Raw genomic sequence first — 17,801 nt, forward strand, 5'->3', positions numbered from 1 at the left:
TTCTTCTGGGACCCCCTATGATTCGAATGTTGTAGCGTTTAATATTGCCCTGGAGGTCTCTGAGATTGTCCTCATTTCTTTTAATTCGTTTTTCTTTTTTCCTCTCTGATTCACTTATTTCTACCATTCTATCTTCTAATTCACTAATCCTATCTTCTGCCTCTGTTATTCTACTATTTGTTGCCTCCAGAGTGTTTTTGATATCATTTATTGCATTATTCATTATATATTGACTCTTTTTTATTTCTTCTAGGTCCTTGTTAAAGCTTTCTTGCATCTTCTCAATCCTTGTCTCCAGGCTATTTATCTATGATTCCATTTTGATTTCAAGATTTTGGATCATTTTCACTATCATTATTTGGAATTCTTTATCAGGTAGATTCCCTATCTCTTCCTCTTTTGTTTGGTTTGGTGGGCATTTATCCTGTTCCTTTACCTGCTGGGTATTCCTCTGTCTCTTCATCTTGTTTAAATTGCTGAGTTTGGGGTGTCCTTTCTGTATTCTGGCAGTTTGTGGAGTTCTATTTATTGTGGAGTTTTCTTGCTGTGTGTGGTTTTGTACAGGTGGCTTGTCAAGGTTTTTTGTTTAGGGAAGCTTGTGTTGATTTTCTGCTGGGTGGAGCTGGATTTCTTCTCTCTGGAGTGCAATGAAGTGTCCAGTAATGAGTTATGAGATGTCTATGGTTTTGTAGTAACTTTGGGCAGCCTGTATATTGGAGCTCAGGTCTGTGTTCCTGTGTTACTGGAGAATTTGCGTGGTATGTCTTGCTCTGGAACTTGTTGGCCCTTGTGTGGTGCTTGGTTTCAGTGTAGGTATGGAGGCATTTGATGAGCTCCTGTCAATTAATGTTCCCTGGAGTCAGGAGTTCCCTGGAGTCAGGGTTTGGACATAAGCCTTCTGCTTCTGGTTTTCAGTCTTATTTTTACAGTAGTCTCAAAACTTCTCCTTCTATACAGCACCATTGATAAAACATCTAGGTTAAAGATGAAAAGTTTCTCCACAGTGAGGGACACCCAGAGAGGTTCACAGAGTTACATGGAGAAGAGAAGAGGGAGGAGGGAGTTAGAGGTGACCCAAATGAGATGAGGTGGAATCAATAGAGGAGAGAGTGGGCTAGCCAGTAATCACTTCCTTATGTGCACGCCACAACTGGACCGCTCATAGATGTTCACGGAGTTATACAGAAAAGAGAAGAGGGAGGAAGGAGACAGAGGTGGCCAGGAGGATTAAAGGGGGGAATGAAAAGGAGAGAGACAGATCCAGCCAGTAATCAGTTCCCTAAGTGTTCTCCACCATCTGGAACACACAGAAATTCAGAGTTGGGTAGAGCAGAGAGGGGTTAGGGAGGAGACACAGGCGACCTGGTGTAGAAAAAGGAGAGTCCAAAAGGGGAGGGAGCAGTCAAGCCAGTAATCTCGCTCCCAAGTAAAAATGGGTACTGAAGATTGGGTTCTTAAAGGTACAAAATTGATAACAAATACCAAAAAGCAAAAATTAAAAATCTAGAGTAGAGTTTGGAATTTAAAAAATACAATGTTAAAGAAAAGAAGAAGAAAAAAAAGAGAAAAAAAAAAAAAAAAACAAAGTCACAAAAATTATAAAAAAATAGGTACAAAATTGATAACAAATACCAAAAAGCAAAAATTAAAAATCTAGAGTAGATTTTGGAACTTCAAAAATACAATGTTAAAGAAAAGAAGAAGAAAAAAAAAGAGAAAAAAAAAAGTAACAAAAATTATAAAAATATATATATATATATGAAGTTTGCTTTAAAAAAATAGGTCTTTTTTTTTTTTTTTTTAAGTAATAGTAGGTTATACAAGTGAAAATTAAAGGAGTAATAGAGGACTTAAATTTTTTTTTAATTAAAAAAAAAAAAGAAAGAATGATTGTAAAAATAGTAAAAATATATCTAGGACTTTCTCTGGTGTTGTTGTGGGTATTGTGGGGTCAGTTCATTTTTGGCTAGTTCCTTGGTCCAGCTTATATTTCTCAAGATCTTTAGGCCCCTTCCTATGTAGTCAGTAATAACGACAGGGTTTTAATCTATTGCACCTGTCACTTCCAAGGTGGTTCCCTCTGTTTTAGCTTCTTCTGTTTGCTGGTCTCTTCAGTGTCTGATTTCTGCCCTGACACAAAGGGGACAGTGGTGGACACTTTTATTTATTTTTTTTAAGGCTCACTTGTTCAGTCGCACTGTGGGGAGGGAGGGACGCTGCAAACAAATAATACTGGCGTGTGCTCGAAGTGCCTCAGCCACACTGGGCCTGCCCCTGATCGCGGCGTGTGTACCCTCCCTGCCCACACTGCTCAGGCTCTAGGTTGCTCCGCCAGGAACCATCCGAGGCTGGCCCTGGGCTGCAAGCATCTCCCAGGTCTAAGCCGCTCAGGTTCAGGCACTCAGGTAGTCCTCAGAAGCGCAGACTCTGTTGGGCCTGCGTTTTTTGCCCTTCCCAGGTCCAAGCAGCTCAGGCGATGAGGTATTTGGCGAGCGTGGTCGCTGCGACTTATCGCCTCCCCGCCGCTCGGTTTTCTGGGTGTACAACCGGTGCACCTTCTCAGGCGGATGTTGACCATCCAGAACCCAAGAAGTCTTAGCAAAGAAGCCTGCTTACAGTTTTGTAGATTATGTCTCTCTGGGGCTGCGATTGCCCTCTTCCGGCTCTGGCTGCCTGTCACCAGAGGGGGATGGTCTGCAGACGGCTATATCTGTTCAGTCTTTTGTTCTGTGCGCAGGCCTGGAGGTGTCTTAGGTTAGGGCTGGCTTTTCGCGTGGTAGTTATCCCACAGTCTGGTTTGCTACCCCAAGTTAGTTCACTCAGATACCCCTTGGGGCATTCAGGCCAGATCCTTACTCTAAGCGATGCAGCCCGCACTTCCCTGCCCAGCCCCTGCTTGCTAGTGGTGGGTCCAGGTGTCTGTGCTGCTTCTCTGCTGGGGGAGTTACCATTGGGCACGTAATCTGTGGGTTTTAATTATTTATTTATTTTTCTTCCCTGTTATGTTGCCCTCTGTGCTTCCAAGGCTCGGCACAGACTTGGCAGTGAGAGTGTTTCCTGGGGTTTGGAAACTTCTCTTTAAGACTCCCTTCCCAGGATGGAGCTCCGTCCCTCCCTCTTTTGTCTCTTTTTTTGTCTTTTATATTTTTTCCTATCTCCTTTCGAAGACAATGGGCTACTTTTCTGGGTGACTGATGTCCTCTGCTGGCATTCAGAAGTTGTTCTGTGGAATTTACTCAGCGTTTAAATGTTCTTTTGATGAATTTGTGGGGGAGAAAGTGGTCTCCCTGTCCTATTCCTCTGCCATCTTAGCTCCTTCCCCTAGATTTTCTCCTAATTTTGCAATTTACATTTGGGTCTACAATCTACTTTACATTAATTTTGTGAAAAATATGTGTCTAGATTTTTTTTTTTTTGCATGTTATGTCCAGTTGTCCCATCACTGTTTGTCCAAATGACTGTCTTTTCTCCATTGTATTGCTTTTGCTCCTGTGTCAAAGATCAGTTGCCTATATTAATGTGTCTGTTTCTGAGCTCTTTATTCTGTTCCAGTAATGTATTTGTCTATTCTTTCATTAATAGCACACTGTCTTGATTACTGTAACTTTATAGAAAATAAGGAATAATTTTATTATTCTGACCTTATTGTTTCTTTTTAATATTAAGTTGACTATTCTGCCTCCCCATATAACCTTTAGAATCAGTTTATCAATATCTACAAAATAACTTTCTGAGATTTTGGTTAAGGTTGCAGTGAATCTATAGATCAATTTGAGGAGAACTAGTATCTTAATAATATCAAATCTTCTTATCCATAAACATGGAATTTCTGACTGTTTATATTTGGTTCTTTGATTTCTTTTGTCAGTGTTTTTTAATCTTCCTCATATCTATCTGGTACATATTTTGTTGGATTTATACCTAAGTGTTTAATTCTTCGTGGTGTTAGTATAAATGTGTTGTTTTTCATTTCAAAATCCACTTGTTCATTGCTAGTATGTAGGAAATTAATTTCCTTTTGTATTCTGATGTTGTATCCTGCTATCTTGTTATAACTTTTTAGTTCTATTACTTTTTCTGTTGATTTCAGTCTATTCATGAAACCATCAAAGCATCCTTCAAAAAAAAAATCCTTCATTTCTGTTACAGTGTTTTGATCATTTGATCATTACAGCATTTCTTTTTCACTCTTTCTTTGAAAGAATATTCTTTCCCATATTTTAGCAAATATGTCATTCCATTTTTTCCTTGGATTTTATCACTTATTTTGAGAAGTCACATTTCACCATTATCATTGCTTCACTGAAGGTAATATGTCATTTTTTTCTAGCAGTTCTAAAATATTCTCTTTCCTTTTTTACTTTTATTAGCAGTTTTACCATGATGTTTACCATGATATTTTCTTTGTATTTTTCTTCCCAGGAGTTCGTAGGACTTCTTGAATCTATTAGTATGATGTCATCTATTAGTTTTAGAAAACTCAGCCATCATTTCCTAACATATTGATGTCCTATTTTATTCTTTTCTATTTCTTTCTAAGATGCTATTCCACTTACATTAGACCTCTTCACCATGTCTTCTGTAGTGTATTAAAGGTGGCCAAATTCTTTGTTCTTCTTCCCAAAAAGGGATGGAATCTGTCTATTCCAGCCCTACCCACTTGAAATCTGTACTTGCTTTGTGATTTGATTTGACTAAGAGTACCTTATCCTTGCAACTTCCCTGGTGACTCAGTGGTAAAGAATCCGCCTGATAATACAGGAGACGCAGGTTCAGTCCCTGGGTTGGGAAGATCCCCTAGAGAAGGAAATGGCAACCCACTCCAGTATTCTTGCCTGGGAAATCCCATGGGCAGAAGAGCCTGGTGGGCTACAGTCCATGGAGTCACAACAGATTCAGATATGACTTAGTGTCTAAACAACAACACCTTATCCTGGTAGTAAGTGGTACTCAAAGTACAATATCTGAATAAGCATTGTCAGCATTACATAGACCTTGTGTAAAATGTTTATTTTTTTTTCTTATCCCAGACTTAATAAGTTAGAAACTCTGGAGAGAGGGCTCAGTGAGTATCTTTGAAAAATCCACAAGGTGACTCTGATGCATGCTAAAGTCTTAGAATGTCTGTCCTAGGCAGTAGTGATTGGTCTAAGAGGTGTCAGATGAACAAACGGCGTTTGAGTGCTTTCCTATGACTTGTATGAACTCTAGAAGGAAGAAGCTCCCTTTTCCTGATGGCATTGCTAAGGTGGTATGATGTAACCCTGGAGCTGTTGACAGCCACTGTCTTTCCCTTTGCAGTAGAAGTCCCTGTGTGTAGGACAGCATGAAACTGACACATAAGTAAAATAATGTCAAGACAACTTTGTCAGAACCCTGACTCCAACTGTATCTGAAGCTCCAGACCAACCCTTGACTTAATTATGTGAACTTTTTTTTTTCTCAAGCTGATTTGATTTGGTTTGTGTATTACAATTAAAGAATCGTGGCTAATACACAAGTAAACACCCACTTCCTTTTTCAAATGATATCCCATGTAAAGCCCCTAAAGTATAAAATAGATAATTAGAGGTCTGTTCTGAATGGAACAGAAATAGAATCCCTCAAATCTTACCTTATGGCTTTTCCCAGGCCTCCCTCACCAACTCCTAGAGACTCTAAGGAGAACAACCCTAAGGCGACATAGATTAAAGCCCACTTGTAGTAGACCTTTTCATGGCCTGTGACACAACCCCTAATTCAACTTGATTTCAACTATAGCTGTAATGGCAAATTTGCTTTTTGTGGCCCAAATCAAGCATCCTGCTTGTCTGTCTGCCTTTCTGTGTCAGGGATTCTGTCAAGTCACTTGGTTTGCTTAGCATAGATATAGGCAGCCTGAGAATTTAGGCAAACTTATGCAAACCATTGGCACCCCACTCCAGTACTCTTGCCTGGAAAATCCTATGGACAGAGGAGCCTGGTAGGCTCCAGTCCATGGGGTCTCGAAGAGTCGGACACGACTGAGCGACTTCACTTTCACTTTTCACTTTCATGCATTGGAGAAGGAAATGGCAACCCACTCCAGTGTTCTTGCCTGGAGAATCCCAGGGACGGGGGAGCCTGGTGGGCTGCCATCTGTGGGGTCGCACAGAGTCGGACACGACTGAAGCGACTTAGCGAGCGAGCGAGCAATGCAAACCAGGGATGATACATAAGTTCCCTAGCTTTCCATCCTGTGCAGTCACATTTCTTTGGCACAATCTCTAATTTTAGAGAGTCTCCCATGGGAATGGACCCTAGGAGTCCACAGTAGTATCAAAATCAGTGCTGCATTTTTTCCCTCCTTCTCTGCCTCCTCTTCCTGTTTCTTGGCTCCTATTTTTTGTGTTTACTTCCAAAATACACCACCTACATCCAGTCCTTTTCTCATGCTAGTCTTTGGGGAAAACCGTAAGTAAGAAATCAAGTTAGGACATAAGGTTTTGAATTCCAGCTGTGTGGGTTAGGTTGTGATTCAGGTCTAATCATTTCTTTTCTCTAGGCCTTAGTTGTGTCATTTGTAAAATAATGAAGGTGAATTAGCTGCTCACTTACTTTTCTCTAGCTCTGAATTTTTCAGAGAAGGCAATGGCACCCCACTCCAGTACTCTTGCCTGGAAAATCCTATGGACAGAGGAGCCTGGTAGGCTGCAGTCCATGGGGTCTTGAAGAGTCAGACACGACTGAGCGACTTCACTTTCACTTTTCACTTTCATGCATTGGAGAAGGAAATGGCAACCCACTCCAGTGTTCTTGCCTGGAGAATCCCAGGGATGGGGGAGCCTGGTGGGCTGCTGTCTATGGGGTCGCACAGAGTGGGACACGACTGAAGCAACTTAGCAGCAGCAGCTCTGAATTTTTAGGTTCCTTCTGGCTCTGACTTTCATGTAACTCTATGTACTGTTTTAGAAACTCAACAATTACACCTGAAACTAGAATGATGAAGATGGTCAATCTGAATAGACAGATCTTTGTGGGTTTTACCTCTTTTCTAAACAGTATATCTATTTTTTCCCATTTCCCCTCCCAGAAGTATCTCGATGATCTGATTCACCCTTGATTGGTCTTTGTAAGATATAGACCCAGAAAAACAATCATAAATACTCAGACCCAAGCAAACTATATATAGGTTTTTTTGACAGCCCAGAAGCTCTCAAAACTACTGACATTCAGAGCCTTATGGCTATATAGGAAATAAAGACTGAACATAAAAGCAAGTATAAGCTGAATATGATCAACTATCTTGATGGCTAAATGAAGCATAATAGCCTAAGTACTTTAGGGCTGGAGCCAAAAATACTTAACAAAAAATGGCTTCAATTTCATATTGATTTAAAAAAAATGAAACGTTACACCTGGGGATCCAGCTGTGGATTTCAACCTACTTTTCCTTGTAATTTGAGACAAATTGAAGTCTATGATAATGAACATAATCAAGAAGGGAAAACCTATTCTTTCCTTCTTTCAGCAACTAGAAATGATCAATTTGAAACTTTATTGTTGTTGCTTTTACACAGTGGTAGCTTCCAGTGGGCCTTAATATAATGATTGTGTTGATTCCCCTTGAGGAAAAAAAGGAAGTGAAAAGACACTTGGTGTTTTAAAAGGAAGCAGGAAGAGTGTGGAGGATATGGCACAGAGGAGATTCCTACAGACTATTGTCAGGTGAGAGGTTTCCTCATGCTCATCAATGACTTCCCTCAGCACAGCTGGTCTTATCCAAGAAGAGGGAAAGCAGCTCCCTACAGATGTTGAACCCCTTCATAAGGGGTTCATGAAGGGCTCCTGTCTTTCAGCATGCTTTCTCCACTTGGTCCTTGGTGTGTGAAATTTCTTTCAAGTCAGAGCACTTCCTTTGCCACAGAAAGAAATATTTTAGTGGAAAACACCTTTTTGAAGAGGTAGTGGATAGAGTTGGGAGTCAGGAGACAGAACCTTTGCTTCTGCTCTGTAGACAGTTGGCTCTGTGAACTCGAATAGGTCACTTAACCTTTCTGTGGCTTGGTCTTCACACCTGTAAACTGAGTGTGTTCAGAAAAGATGATCTCTGTCATCCTTTGCAGCTCCAAAATTTGGATTATTGTCTCCCTGGTACGGAAGAAGGTCATAGAACTCTGCTGTCTGCAAGGTATTAATGTGAAAGATGGAGGAAGTCATCAGGGATGCTAATGCTTTGTTAATTACACCAACAGCTAAGTTACATTATCACTGCTCAATGCCGTGTCATTGCCAAGAGGGCATCCAATGCTGTTATCTTCAGAGCTTGCAACATTTTCCAAAAGTGACAATGTGTCACAGATCTCATCAGTATCACTTTGAATATGGACTCATATCAGAACTTATCTTTAGTTGATTCTGAAAATTCATCATTCTATAGCATGCTCTTTGTACATTGGAAATGATTTGATGATTTAAAAAAAACTTTTATAATCCCTGATATTTTATTAAAAGCTTCTTTAATTCTTCTTTATACCTATGACTCCCAATCTTTCTGGTGAAATGTGACCACCCTCAAATCAAGAGCAGTTGGAAATTCATCTCAACTCTGAGGACAACGGATTTAGAGCAATTTGGACCTAATATGTAGACCACTTACATTTAAATGCTGCAACTTTTCAGCTCTAGTTATAGAATTCCTCCTTGTAATTCTCCACAGGAGTAATAGTCAAATTTCCTGCAGCTTATTCTTATCGAATAGGGGATTGAGATGCAGTTTACTTAAACCTACTGTGGAAAGTTACTGTGGGAAAATATTCAAGTTTCCAGTAATTTTTCCTTCTTCTTATGTCCATTTTAAATGAAATGATGTAACATATACTTTGCAGGTATTAATAGGACAATAAGAAGAGCCATAAAATACAATAGACCACACCTTTCTTGGTAGTTATAGTACATCTGCTGGTAACACTACCAAGAAACATACATGAGGTTCCTGTCCAAAAGATTTTTTTCCTTGTACGAGAACAATATATACATCTTTACTTCTTTTGTAACACTGAATGCCAAATTCCAACAAGAAAATGGGAAATAATAGTGTAGTCACGCAGAAGATAACTAATGAACATGACCAAAGTCCAGTTGACATTATCCATACCAAATTATTTTATTGAGAAAAATTCCTTTTAACAATAGGAAAAGCAGTGGGCTATGCATTTCTCCTTCAATAGAAACCTACTCAGCTCTTATTTAATTACCTTAGACAACTTTCTTCTCAGAAACAACAGCATTATAATGAATGTACCATTAGGCAGCAGCCAGATTTATTTCTGGAAACAGAGAGGTTTGAAATCTACAGTAAGTAGGAAGTTTCTGTAAGCAGAGAACAAAAATGGCTGAGAGAACTTACTAATGTAGAGCACGCCATTTGATCTCTTATAATTGTATACTACTTGCTAAAAATTCAAAACTGAGATGGTAAGAGAAGAGGAAACAGCATGGGAGGAGACAGATAAAATTCTTGGGTTTCTAGAAACAACTTGAGTTATTTCTGTTCTGCAGCTTATTCCTTTGAATGATATACAACATTATGGCTCAGTTGGTATTCAGATTATGGGACAACTGGATTCTAGTTGTGAGCTCATCACAGGGTGATCATCTTAGTATGATACTATCATTGTGAAGCTATTACCTGGTTAAATAAGTCTTGCCTGACATCTCTGATTTGGCAGGATAAATTATTGAGATATTAGTTTATATTTTGTTTTGACTGATACAAAAGAATCAGAATGATTGGGAGCTGTATGTGTGATATTTCAAAATTTTGGTCTCTCTTTTCAGAAGGTATATGTGTGCATGTTTAGCCATGTCCATCTCTTTGCAACCCCATGTATGGTAACCCACCAGGCTCCTCTGTTTATGGAATTTTCCAGGCAGAAATACTGGATGGGTTGTCATTTCCTACTCCAGGGAATCTTACCAACCCAGGGATTGAACTCACATCTCCCACACTGGCAGGCAGATTCTATACTACTGTGCCACCTGAGAAGCCCCTTGCATAAGATGCCCAAGTCTTATTTTATTATTCTTCCTCTCAGGGACATTTATTAGGCCCAGTACAGAGGCTACTTGAAGTTAGTTTTTCTACTTGGTTTTTATGATTCTCATTGATAAGGGGCAGAACAAAGAGAGAGATGAGAACTTCCCTGGAATGGGAATGAGGCAGATGATGATGGGTCCAAGTATATCAGAGACCAGTACCCTGAAGTTCAGTAGCAAGCCAGGTGGTGGGATCTCAGAAGGTGATGGTGGTGTGTCCAGACTGTGGAATCTATAGGTAAGCTGGTCAACGGTGATTATTTTTTCCTAGACTCACTTCCCCCATATTACCTCCTTGACTTGACCCAGGTATCACATTGGAACCTGGAAAGACATCTAGAGAATGAGACAGAGGGTAGGGAGAATGGCCCTAATTGTTGTGATCGAATCTACCAACAACTTGGCAAGATGGAGACTTGCATTCCTTTGACAGGACTGCTGTAAGGAAGTATTACAAACTGGAAGGGCTTAAATTACAGAGATGTATTGTCTTATAGTCATGGGGGGCCAGAAGTAAGAGATGAAGTGTCAGAAGCATTGGCTACTTCCCTGAGATCTGTCAGGAAGAATTTGTTCCATGCCTCTTATCTATCTTCTGGTGGTTTGCTGGCAATCTTTGGCGTTCCTTGGGTTGTAGACGTAGCACTCTGATCTTGGTTTTTGGCTTAATAAACTATGTGTGTAAAAATTGTCTTAGCTTGGGCTTTTATAGTAAAAGGACCACAGCCTGGGTGGCTTAAATAATAAATATTTCTCGCAGTTCTGGAGGCTTGAAAGTCCAAGGTCAGAGCTCTGTGAGAGCCAGTGTCTGCTGAAGACACTTTTCCCAGTTTGCAGACAGCTGTCTTCTCCTTGCATCCTCACATGGGAGAGAAAGAGAGAGAGGATGCAAGCTGTCTTGTGTCTCCTCTTGTAAGATTGCTAACCTCATGAGGCCTTCACTCTCAAAACTTAGTTGTCTTCCAAAGGCCCCACCTCCTGTTACCATTACAATGGGGGACAAAATTCAGTCCATAACAGTGATTGTGAACTAAGATTGGAAAGATTGTGGGAGGGAAAGATTTGAAAGTTAGGAAAAAATAACAGTCCTATTTTTCTAAGTTCCAGTTGAAATGCCTGTAGGACACACGGATAAAGATGTCAAGAAGGTAATAAGATAGATGAGTTTTGAGCTAAACCTTGAGGTTGGGGCTAGAGGATTGTTTCATACAGACTGTGTTTAAAACCAAGGTCCAGACGAGGTCATTTGGGAGAATATTTGGACAGAAAAGATGAAGAATAAATCTTGTTGTGCTCACACTTCAGTGATTGAAAAGAGGAGAGGAAACTAGCAAAACTGGTTGAGAAGGGATGACCAGTGAGGTGGAAGGCAAATTGGAAGAAATCAAGAGATGGGAATATTTCAAGAGAAACGGAGTGGAAAACTGTGCTACATGCTGCTGAGAGGTCAGGCTAGATGAGTATAGCAAAGCAATCATTTGTGTTAGAAATATGGAAAACACCTCGATAAAAGTGGTTTCAGTGGAATTGGGGTTGGGATAGGGATGGGGGAAATAAACCTAATTATAAAGGATTGAGAGGAGACTAGAAGCAAAGAAGCAGAAATATATTCATTTAGATAAGTTTTTTCAAGAATTTTGCTAAGAGGTAGAACAGAGAAATATGGTGAATGGGTTATACTTCAGTGACAAAACCAACTAAAATCACAAGAAAAGTTGGCTATATTACCTGTAAGGCTTCCCCTGTGGCTCAGCTGTTAAAGAATCTGCCTGCAATGTGGGAGATCCAGGTTTGATCCCTGGGTTGAAAAGATCCCCTGGAGAAGGGAAAGGCTATCCACTCTAGTATTCTGGCCTGGAGAATTCCATGGACTGTATAGTCCATGGGGTAGCAAAGAGTTGGACACAACTGAGCCACTTTCACCTTCACAGCTAGCGTGAGCCAGGGTCCTGCACTATGAGGTCTTCTGATTTCTGGACACAGGCTGACAGAACTCTCCCAATCCAGAATATTCTCTCTTGAGGGAAGAAGGAAGGAGCGAGAAGCAGATCTGTGCTATGTTTGAAGTCTTCAGCTTGCACTTGTCATACTTTATATTTGTTCACATTCTATTGACCAAAGCAAGTTACATGACTAAGCTCAGTGTCACTGACGTAGAGAAGTGTCTTCCTTCTGCAGAAGATGCTGCACTTCTCATGGTGATGGGAAGGTATGTGTACTTGTCTTCTAAGGAAGAAGTGATTACTTGGGAGTAATAATCAGTCTGCTCCCCAAGCATACACAAATTTTTGGTGGGTGATACAAATCGTGTTTGTATGCTGTTGAAAATAATGCAAGAAAGAGACACATTCACTACAGAAAAATGTCTGTGAGGTGAGAAAATAGATGTGTTTTAGGGGTAAGGATTAATAGGAGGAAAGGCATACAGAAAGTATAGATATTAAAAGATTGATAGTTTTGCCATCTTTTATAATAAGACTTCTTTCTTTCTAAATTTTGATTCTTTTCTGACTTTTCAATAATTTCTGAGATCACGGTCCATGGGAGATATATTGTGAAACTTGAATGTTTAGGAATTTTCCTTTGTTGCCCTCAACAAAAGCAAATAGAGAGTTATTTTTAAATCTTCAATTGTCTAAAGACATTGCCACATTTTTGTAGTCATATATTATGACTATAGCAGAGGCTACAGAAGATATCATAATTCCCAGGACATGCCTCATGCATGTTAGAGCAGACCAGTTCACAGTTACTGAGCGAGTACTTGCATGAACTCCACCCATCACATTTCTCAGGCAACTTTTTAATTAACGATTCTTTAATATTTTAAATTTGTTCATATCTTTTAGCTCTGGAAAAACAAAACCCAATTCCCTTTAATGAATACAAGGTATGAAAGGAAAAGATAAATCTTATAAGCATGTACTTTGAGAACAAAGCTCTTTAAATGTAGATATATCAGGTACAATGAAAAATTCTTACATATAAGTTTAGCCTCTTTTCTGAGAACATTTGAGGAAAAGTTACATACCTATTAGGGTGGTAGAGGAGCAGGGCTTTTGCAGTGAAAACTGGATCTTCCTTATAATGTATATATTAAGAACATCAATCTTGGTAATAACTTCCACTAGATGAACACATACGAAGGAATTCATCTACCAAGAGTTAAGAAATGAATTCATTTCCTTCTCATAAAAAATATCCTTTTCTTCATAGCACGGTATAAGGTAGTAACTCAAGTAATTATCACTGAAGAATGAGAACACCTACTTAAAGTACTCTTGTATAGATGGTTATCTTGCTGTTGTCACTAAGCAAAGCCTTTGGGACTGGCGAGACGGGTGAGAATGCTCAAGTGTGTGGGCACTTCAATATGCAATGGAATTTTTCAGCAGATTTTGAGCTATTGAGTTGCCACTTGTCTTCTCTGAAAACCATGATTCTTAATTATGAGAAACACATTTTGACAAAGATTGAGAGTGGCAGAGACTTAAGTGGGAAAGTTAGCTGTCAGAATATCATCTGTCCCTCATTTTTCTGAATTTAGGAGAGTATTTGGGAACAAAGTCCCAATTTCATAGCTATTACTCCTTCACAGATAACTTGGCAGTGATTTGGGAGAGAGTCTCATGACATTTCTGCCTGATAATTTTTAATCATTCTTTTTTAAAAAAATCCACTTGGTTAGATTTTGAAACTTAGGTGTTGTCACAGTCAATAGCAAACTCAGAGACCTCTCTGGGAGACAAGTCTTCAGCTGAAGTTTGGACATAGATGGACCCAAGTTTCAAATCTGGCCCTGCCACTCACTCACTCACTGACTTTGGACAAGTTTCTTTATTTTGTTAAAGCAGGTTTAGCTCATCTAGAAACAAGAATGCTAGTACTGCCTTGCTAATTAATTTGTTTACTCTTTTAATAAATACAAAGTACTTATTATTTTCAGGCTTCCCTGTGGCTCAGTGGTAAAGAATCTGCCTGCCAGTGCAGGAGATGCAAGTTCAATCCCTGGGTCAGGAAGAGCCCCTGGAGAAGGAAATGGCAACCCACCTCAGTATTCTTGCTTTGGAAATTGCATGGACGGAGGAGCCTAGCAGGCTACAGTCCAGAGGGGTCACAAAAGCATAGGACATGACTTAGTGACTAAACAATGACAGCTTCCTATATTCTCATCCCTGAGTTGTGTGCACTAGGGATGCAAATAATAGTAGCTAATTTGGGGGTGAGTATTAACCAAGTTCAAGCCCATTCTAAATATATCTCCTTTATTTTTCCCATCAGTTTTATGAATAAAATAGATGTTCTAATGCTCATTTATTAGATAAGAGTAAGAGTGTAAGTAACTTGTCCAAGTTACATAAAGTAGAAATCAGGGAAACTAAAATTCAGATCAAGACAGCTTTCAGTTGAAAGTGCATGCTCTTATCTACTGTACTGTACTCTATAGATACAAAGGTAGAACTCCTGATGCTAGTGTTGACACAGAAAAGAAGATAAACAGTTATATTAAATGGATGTGCAAAGTATCCAGACATTTTGGAGAAACAAGCACTTAATTCCCTGGAATCAACTTTGGTCTGAAATCTAAGACTGTGATAAATCTATGAAAGTTTTATCTGTAGACTGGATTGTTGCTAATTTCAGAGTCACCGATATCAGAAACACACATACATACTAGAGCTTTAAAAATGCTCGTATTTATCATTTTAAAGTCAGACATTCCATAAAAATTAATGATGTCACAGTGATAAGTACCAAAAATTTTACCAAATGTCTGCTTTTGAGGAAATACTTAATCCATGCCACCATTTACATTAAAGAAGGACTATTTAAAAAATCCTGATACTGATAATGATTGATACTACTAAGAATACACTTCACAGAAAATATGCTGATATAATTTTCATTAATCAAGTGCATATTTTAATAAAAATATGAAAAGTGATTTTTATGAGCACATTATAGGAAGATGTGATGTGTGAACTGTACCGTAAAGGTGCCAATAAATCAGAATGAAAATGGTGCATTTGTAATGACTTGAAGTTTGGGTTAGATAAAATGAAATTGGAAAGTTTTGAATTAATAGGTCATCACAGGCTTGGAGACTTGCTTGCAATCCAGTGTTTGTATGTATTGTATGCTATTAACTTGAAAGCAAAAATGGCTTCTGTAAAACATTGATTTTTGTTAATTAGACAACTTCAAGCCTTTGAACATGAATCATTAACTGCTGATATTGCCCTAAGGACAAATGTTTATGATCTCATGGGGCTTTTAAAATAAAGAAGATGAGGAAACAATGAGGAAAGGAAAGTGCTTATTTCTCAGTTTTAGATTATCCAATTATTCCAAGTAGAGAAATATCATTAATAGGGTCCCTTAAAATAGAACTAAGTGGGAAACTAGGAAGAAAGAATCCTCAGTTGCAGGCATGAAATTTGATGATAATTTTAATAGATAAAAATTATGAAAAATTGCTATTTATTATTTTAATGGTGACAGGAGACTAATGCAAGTTCCTATATGTGAAGAAAATGTGACTTGTGGCAGCAATATCTGCCAGTCTGTAGTCTGTGAGACTACAGACTACGGAACTCTGTTTGCAAAGAAACCCATCAGCCATTATTAAGGAATCCTGTGATGTTCTTGGCAAAGACTATGTAGATTGGAAGGGAGATTTCATTATATATTTAAATACACTTGGATTCATAGTTCACTGATCTTGAACACCCTGACTCTCATTTCAGTTCAGGTTTCTTTGGGTCTTTATTAATGGTGATTTTTGCATTTATTACATCACATTGAGAGGGACTTTTCCCCCTATGTAGGTTTACTTCCCATGTGCTGTTTTTATTAGTGATGCTGAGTGCTTTATCCAGCAATCCAGACCATGTGACAGATTTCCTGGGAACGTTTACAGGATTGTCTCTATGATACTTGGTGTCAGTATCTACTGTACACATATTGGCGAAAGAATCACACGCCCTAGTTTATTCTGCAGAACTATATATAACCAGGCCTAGCCCACTTTGCTCTGCTTTTACATTACAGCTCCTCTGGGGCCTCTGCTGGTGGGAAACAAAAGTGTAGAGATGACAGGTCAGCACCAACATGTCATTTCACTGACATGGAGGGACATCAGCACTCAGAGATTATAGGCAGGGGTTTAAGGAGAAATGGAGTGAGGTGGTCAAAACAGAAAAACAACTCTTTATCACTCTGTAAAATGAGAAGTTCATGTTTAAAGATTGCAGATGTTATGACTGTTTGTTGCTTTGACATCTTACATTCATTCCTCCAGCTTTCTCTGAGGTTATGCGAGGGTCAGGTTGGGTTTTTCCTTCTAACACTTTTTTCCTTATCTTTCTTTCCTCCTCTGCACTCTTCTTGTTATTTCTTCTGTCCTGCTCCTAACAATGAGGAGCAAGTGAGTGGAGGTCAGAAGTTCTGACCACGCTACTCCCTGTCTTCTCTTCCTTGCCTGCCTCTCTCCTTAAAACCATGAATGGAATAACGGCAGCATATTTGTATTTTTCGTCTGACCATTTCATAGCATTCTTGTGTTCAGAACCTTCCATTTGAGTCACCATTTGTTCTGCTTCAGCATCCTGGCCTAGTAAATCTGACTCTCCCAAGCCCTCTCCCTCATATCTCACTTTCCTGACCTATTTCTTGCCACTGTAGGAAGGTATTTTTTCCTAGTTCACTTTTGAGGAGAGGGGATCTCTTTATGTGCTTCATTTTAATAAAAATGGTGGCCCTTTTTGCTGGCTGGTGTCATTTCATGATAGTCTTCAGGCAATAAAAGAGAGAAATGTATTTTAAATGAAAGCAACAGGCACCATGTGCTCAGATGGGTGCAAGGCATTTGGAACAGCAAATTATCTTCTTTGTGTGTGAGTGATTATTAGACTTTTAATGACCATTACTGTTAGAATTTTAGGTGGTCTTAGATCTGGGTTAGCAGTTTGAAATATGGCTACATTAGCTGAAGCCTCATTGTAGGAAGTCATATTCTTTCTACCTGTTTCTAGATAAGAGCCCAAGCAAGGTTTAGTTTTCACTTAAGTAGACCTTTTACTGGGGTTGGGGGTCTTACGGGAGTGTAGGCCTATATTGTCAACAATTCTTACTAATTGCATAATAAGCTAATTATATAATATCATTAATCATATAATAAGCACTTGGGTATTTAGAAAGAAGGGAGATTCAAATGTTTGGAAAGACATCCTGTTTACAGTTTTATTTGTGGAGGCAGTGCATATCTTTTTGATCACTGATTCTGAGATTCTGTTTCTGTTTGTCTGAAGCCTAGGAAGAGACTCGGTCCATAAGGGACACTCCTTAAGTGTTTGCTAAATGAATGAATACAAAATGCAAACACATGGAAAGGAAGTCCACTGTGAGCAAGATGAAGGTGCTCAGGCACTGTGAATGAAGCCATAAGAGGAAAAGGTGAGAGCACCATCTTCAGCAGAAATAGTGAGTAAATGCACGCAGTGTGTCCTGCTTTGTCTTTTGACCTCTCAGTGCCTTAGACTCTTCGTGGATAAAATAAAGGGCCATAATTAGTTCAGTGCTTTCAAAACATTAACTTTGTGCATGATAATCACCTTTTTGAGTGTAGGGTGTGGGAACCCATCCTTAGGAGTCTGGTCTGGTAGCTCTGGCTGGACTTTAGGATTTTGCATTTTGTATAAGCCCCATGGATGATTCTGAGAGTAGTGTCCATGGATGATCTTTAA

The 17,801-nt window shown here is 39.2% G+C and overlaps 1 long non-coding RNA gene across 1 annotated transcript in view; it reads left to right on the forward strand.

The window, feature by feature from the left end:
- The window catches only part of LOC138984652 (uncharacterized), a 394,050-nt gene extending 376,545 nt beyond the window's left edge, over window positions 1-17,505 (forward strand). Inside the window, exon 5 of the long non-coding RNA XR_011461893.1 lies at window positions 17,367-17,505. This is a non-coding gene — a long non-coding RNA (uncharacterized lncRNA). The remainder of the gene's footprint in view (window positions 1-17,366) is intronic.
- Window positions 17,506-17,801: the final 296 nt, after the last annotated feature.

Source organism: Bos mutus, chromosome 22 (assembly GCF_027580195.1).
Source record: "Bos mutus isolate GX-2022 chromosome 22, NWIPB_WYAK_1.1, whole genome shotgun sequence".
NCBI classification, from domain to species: Eukaryota; Metazoa; Chordata; class Mammalia; order Artiodactyla; family Bovidae; genus Bos; species Bos mutus.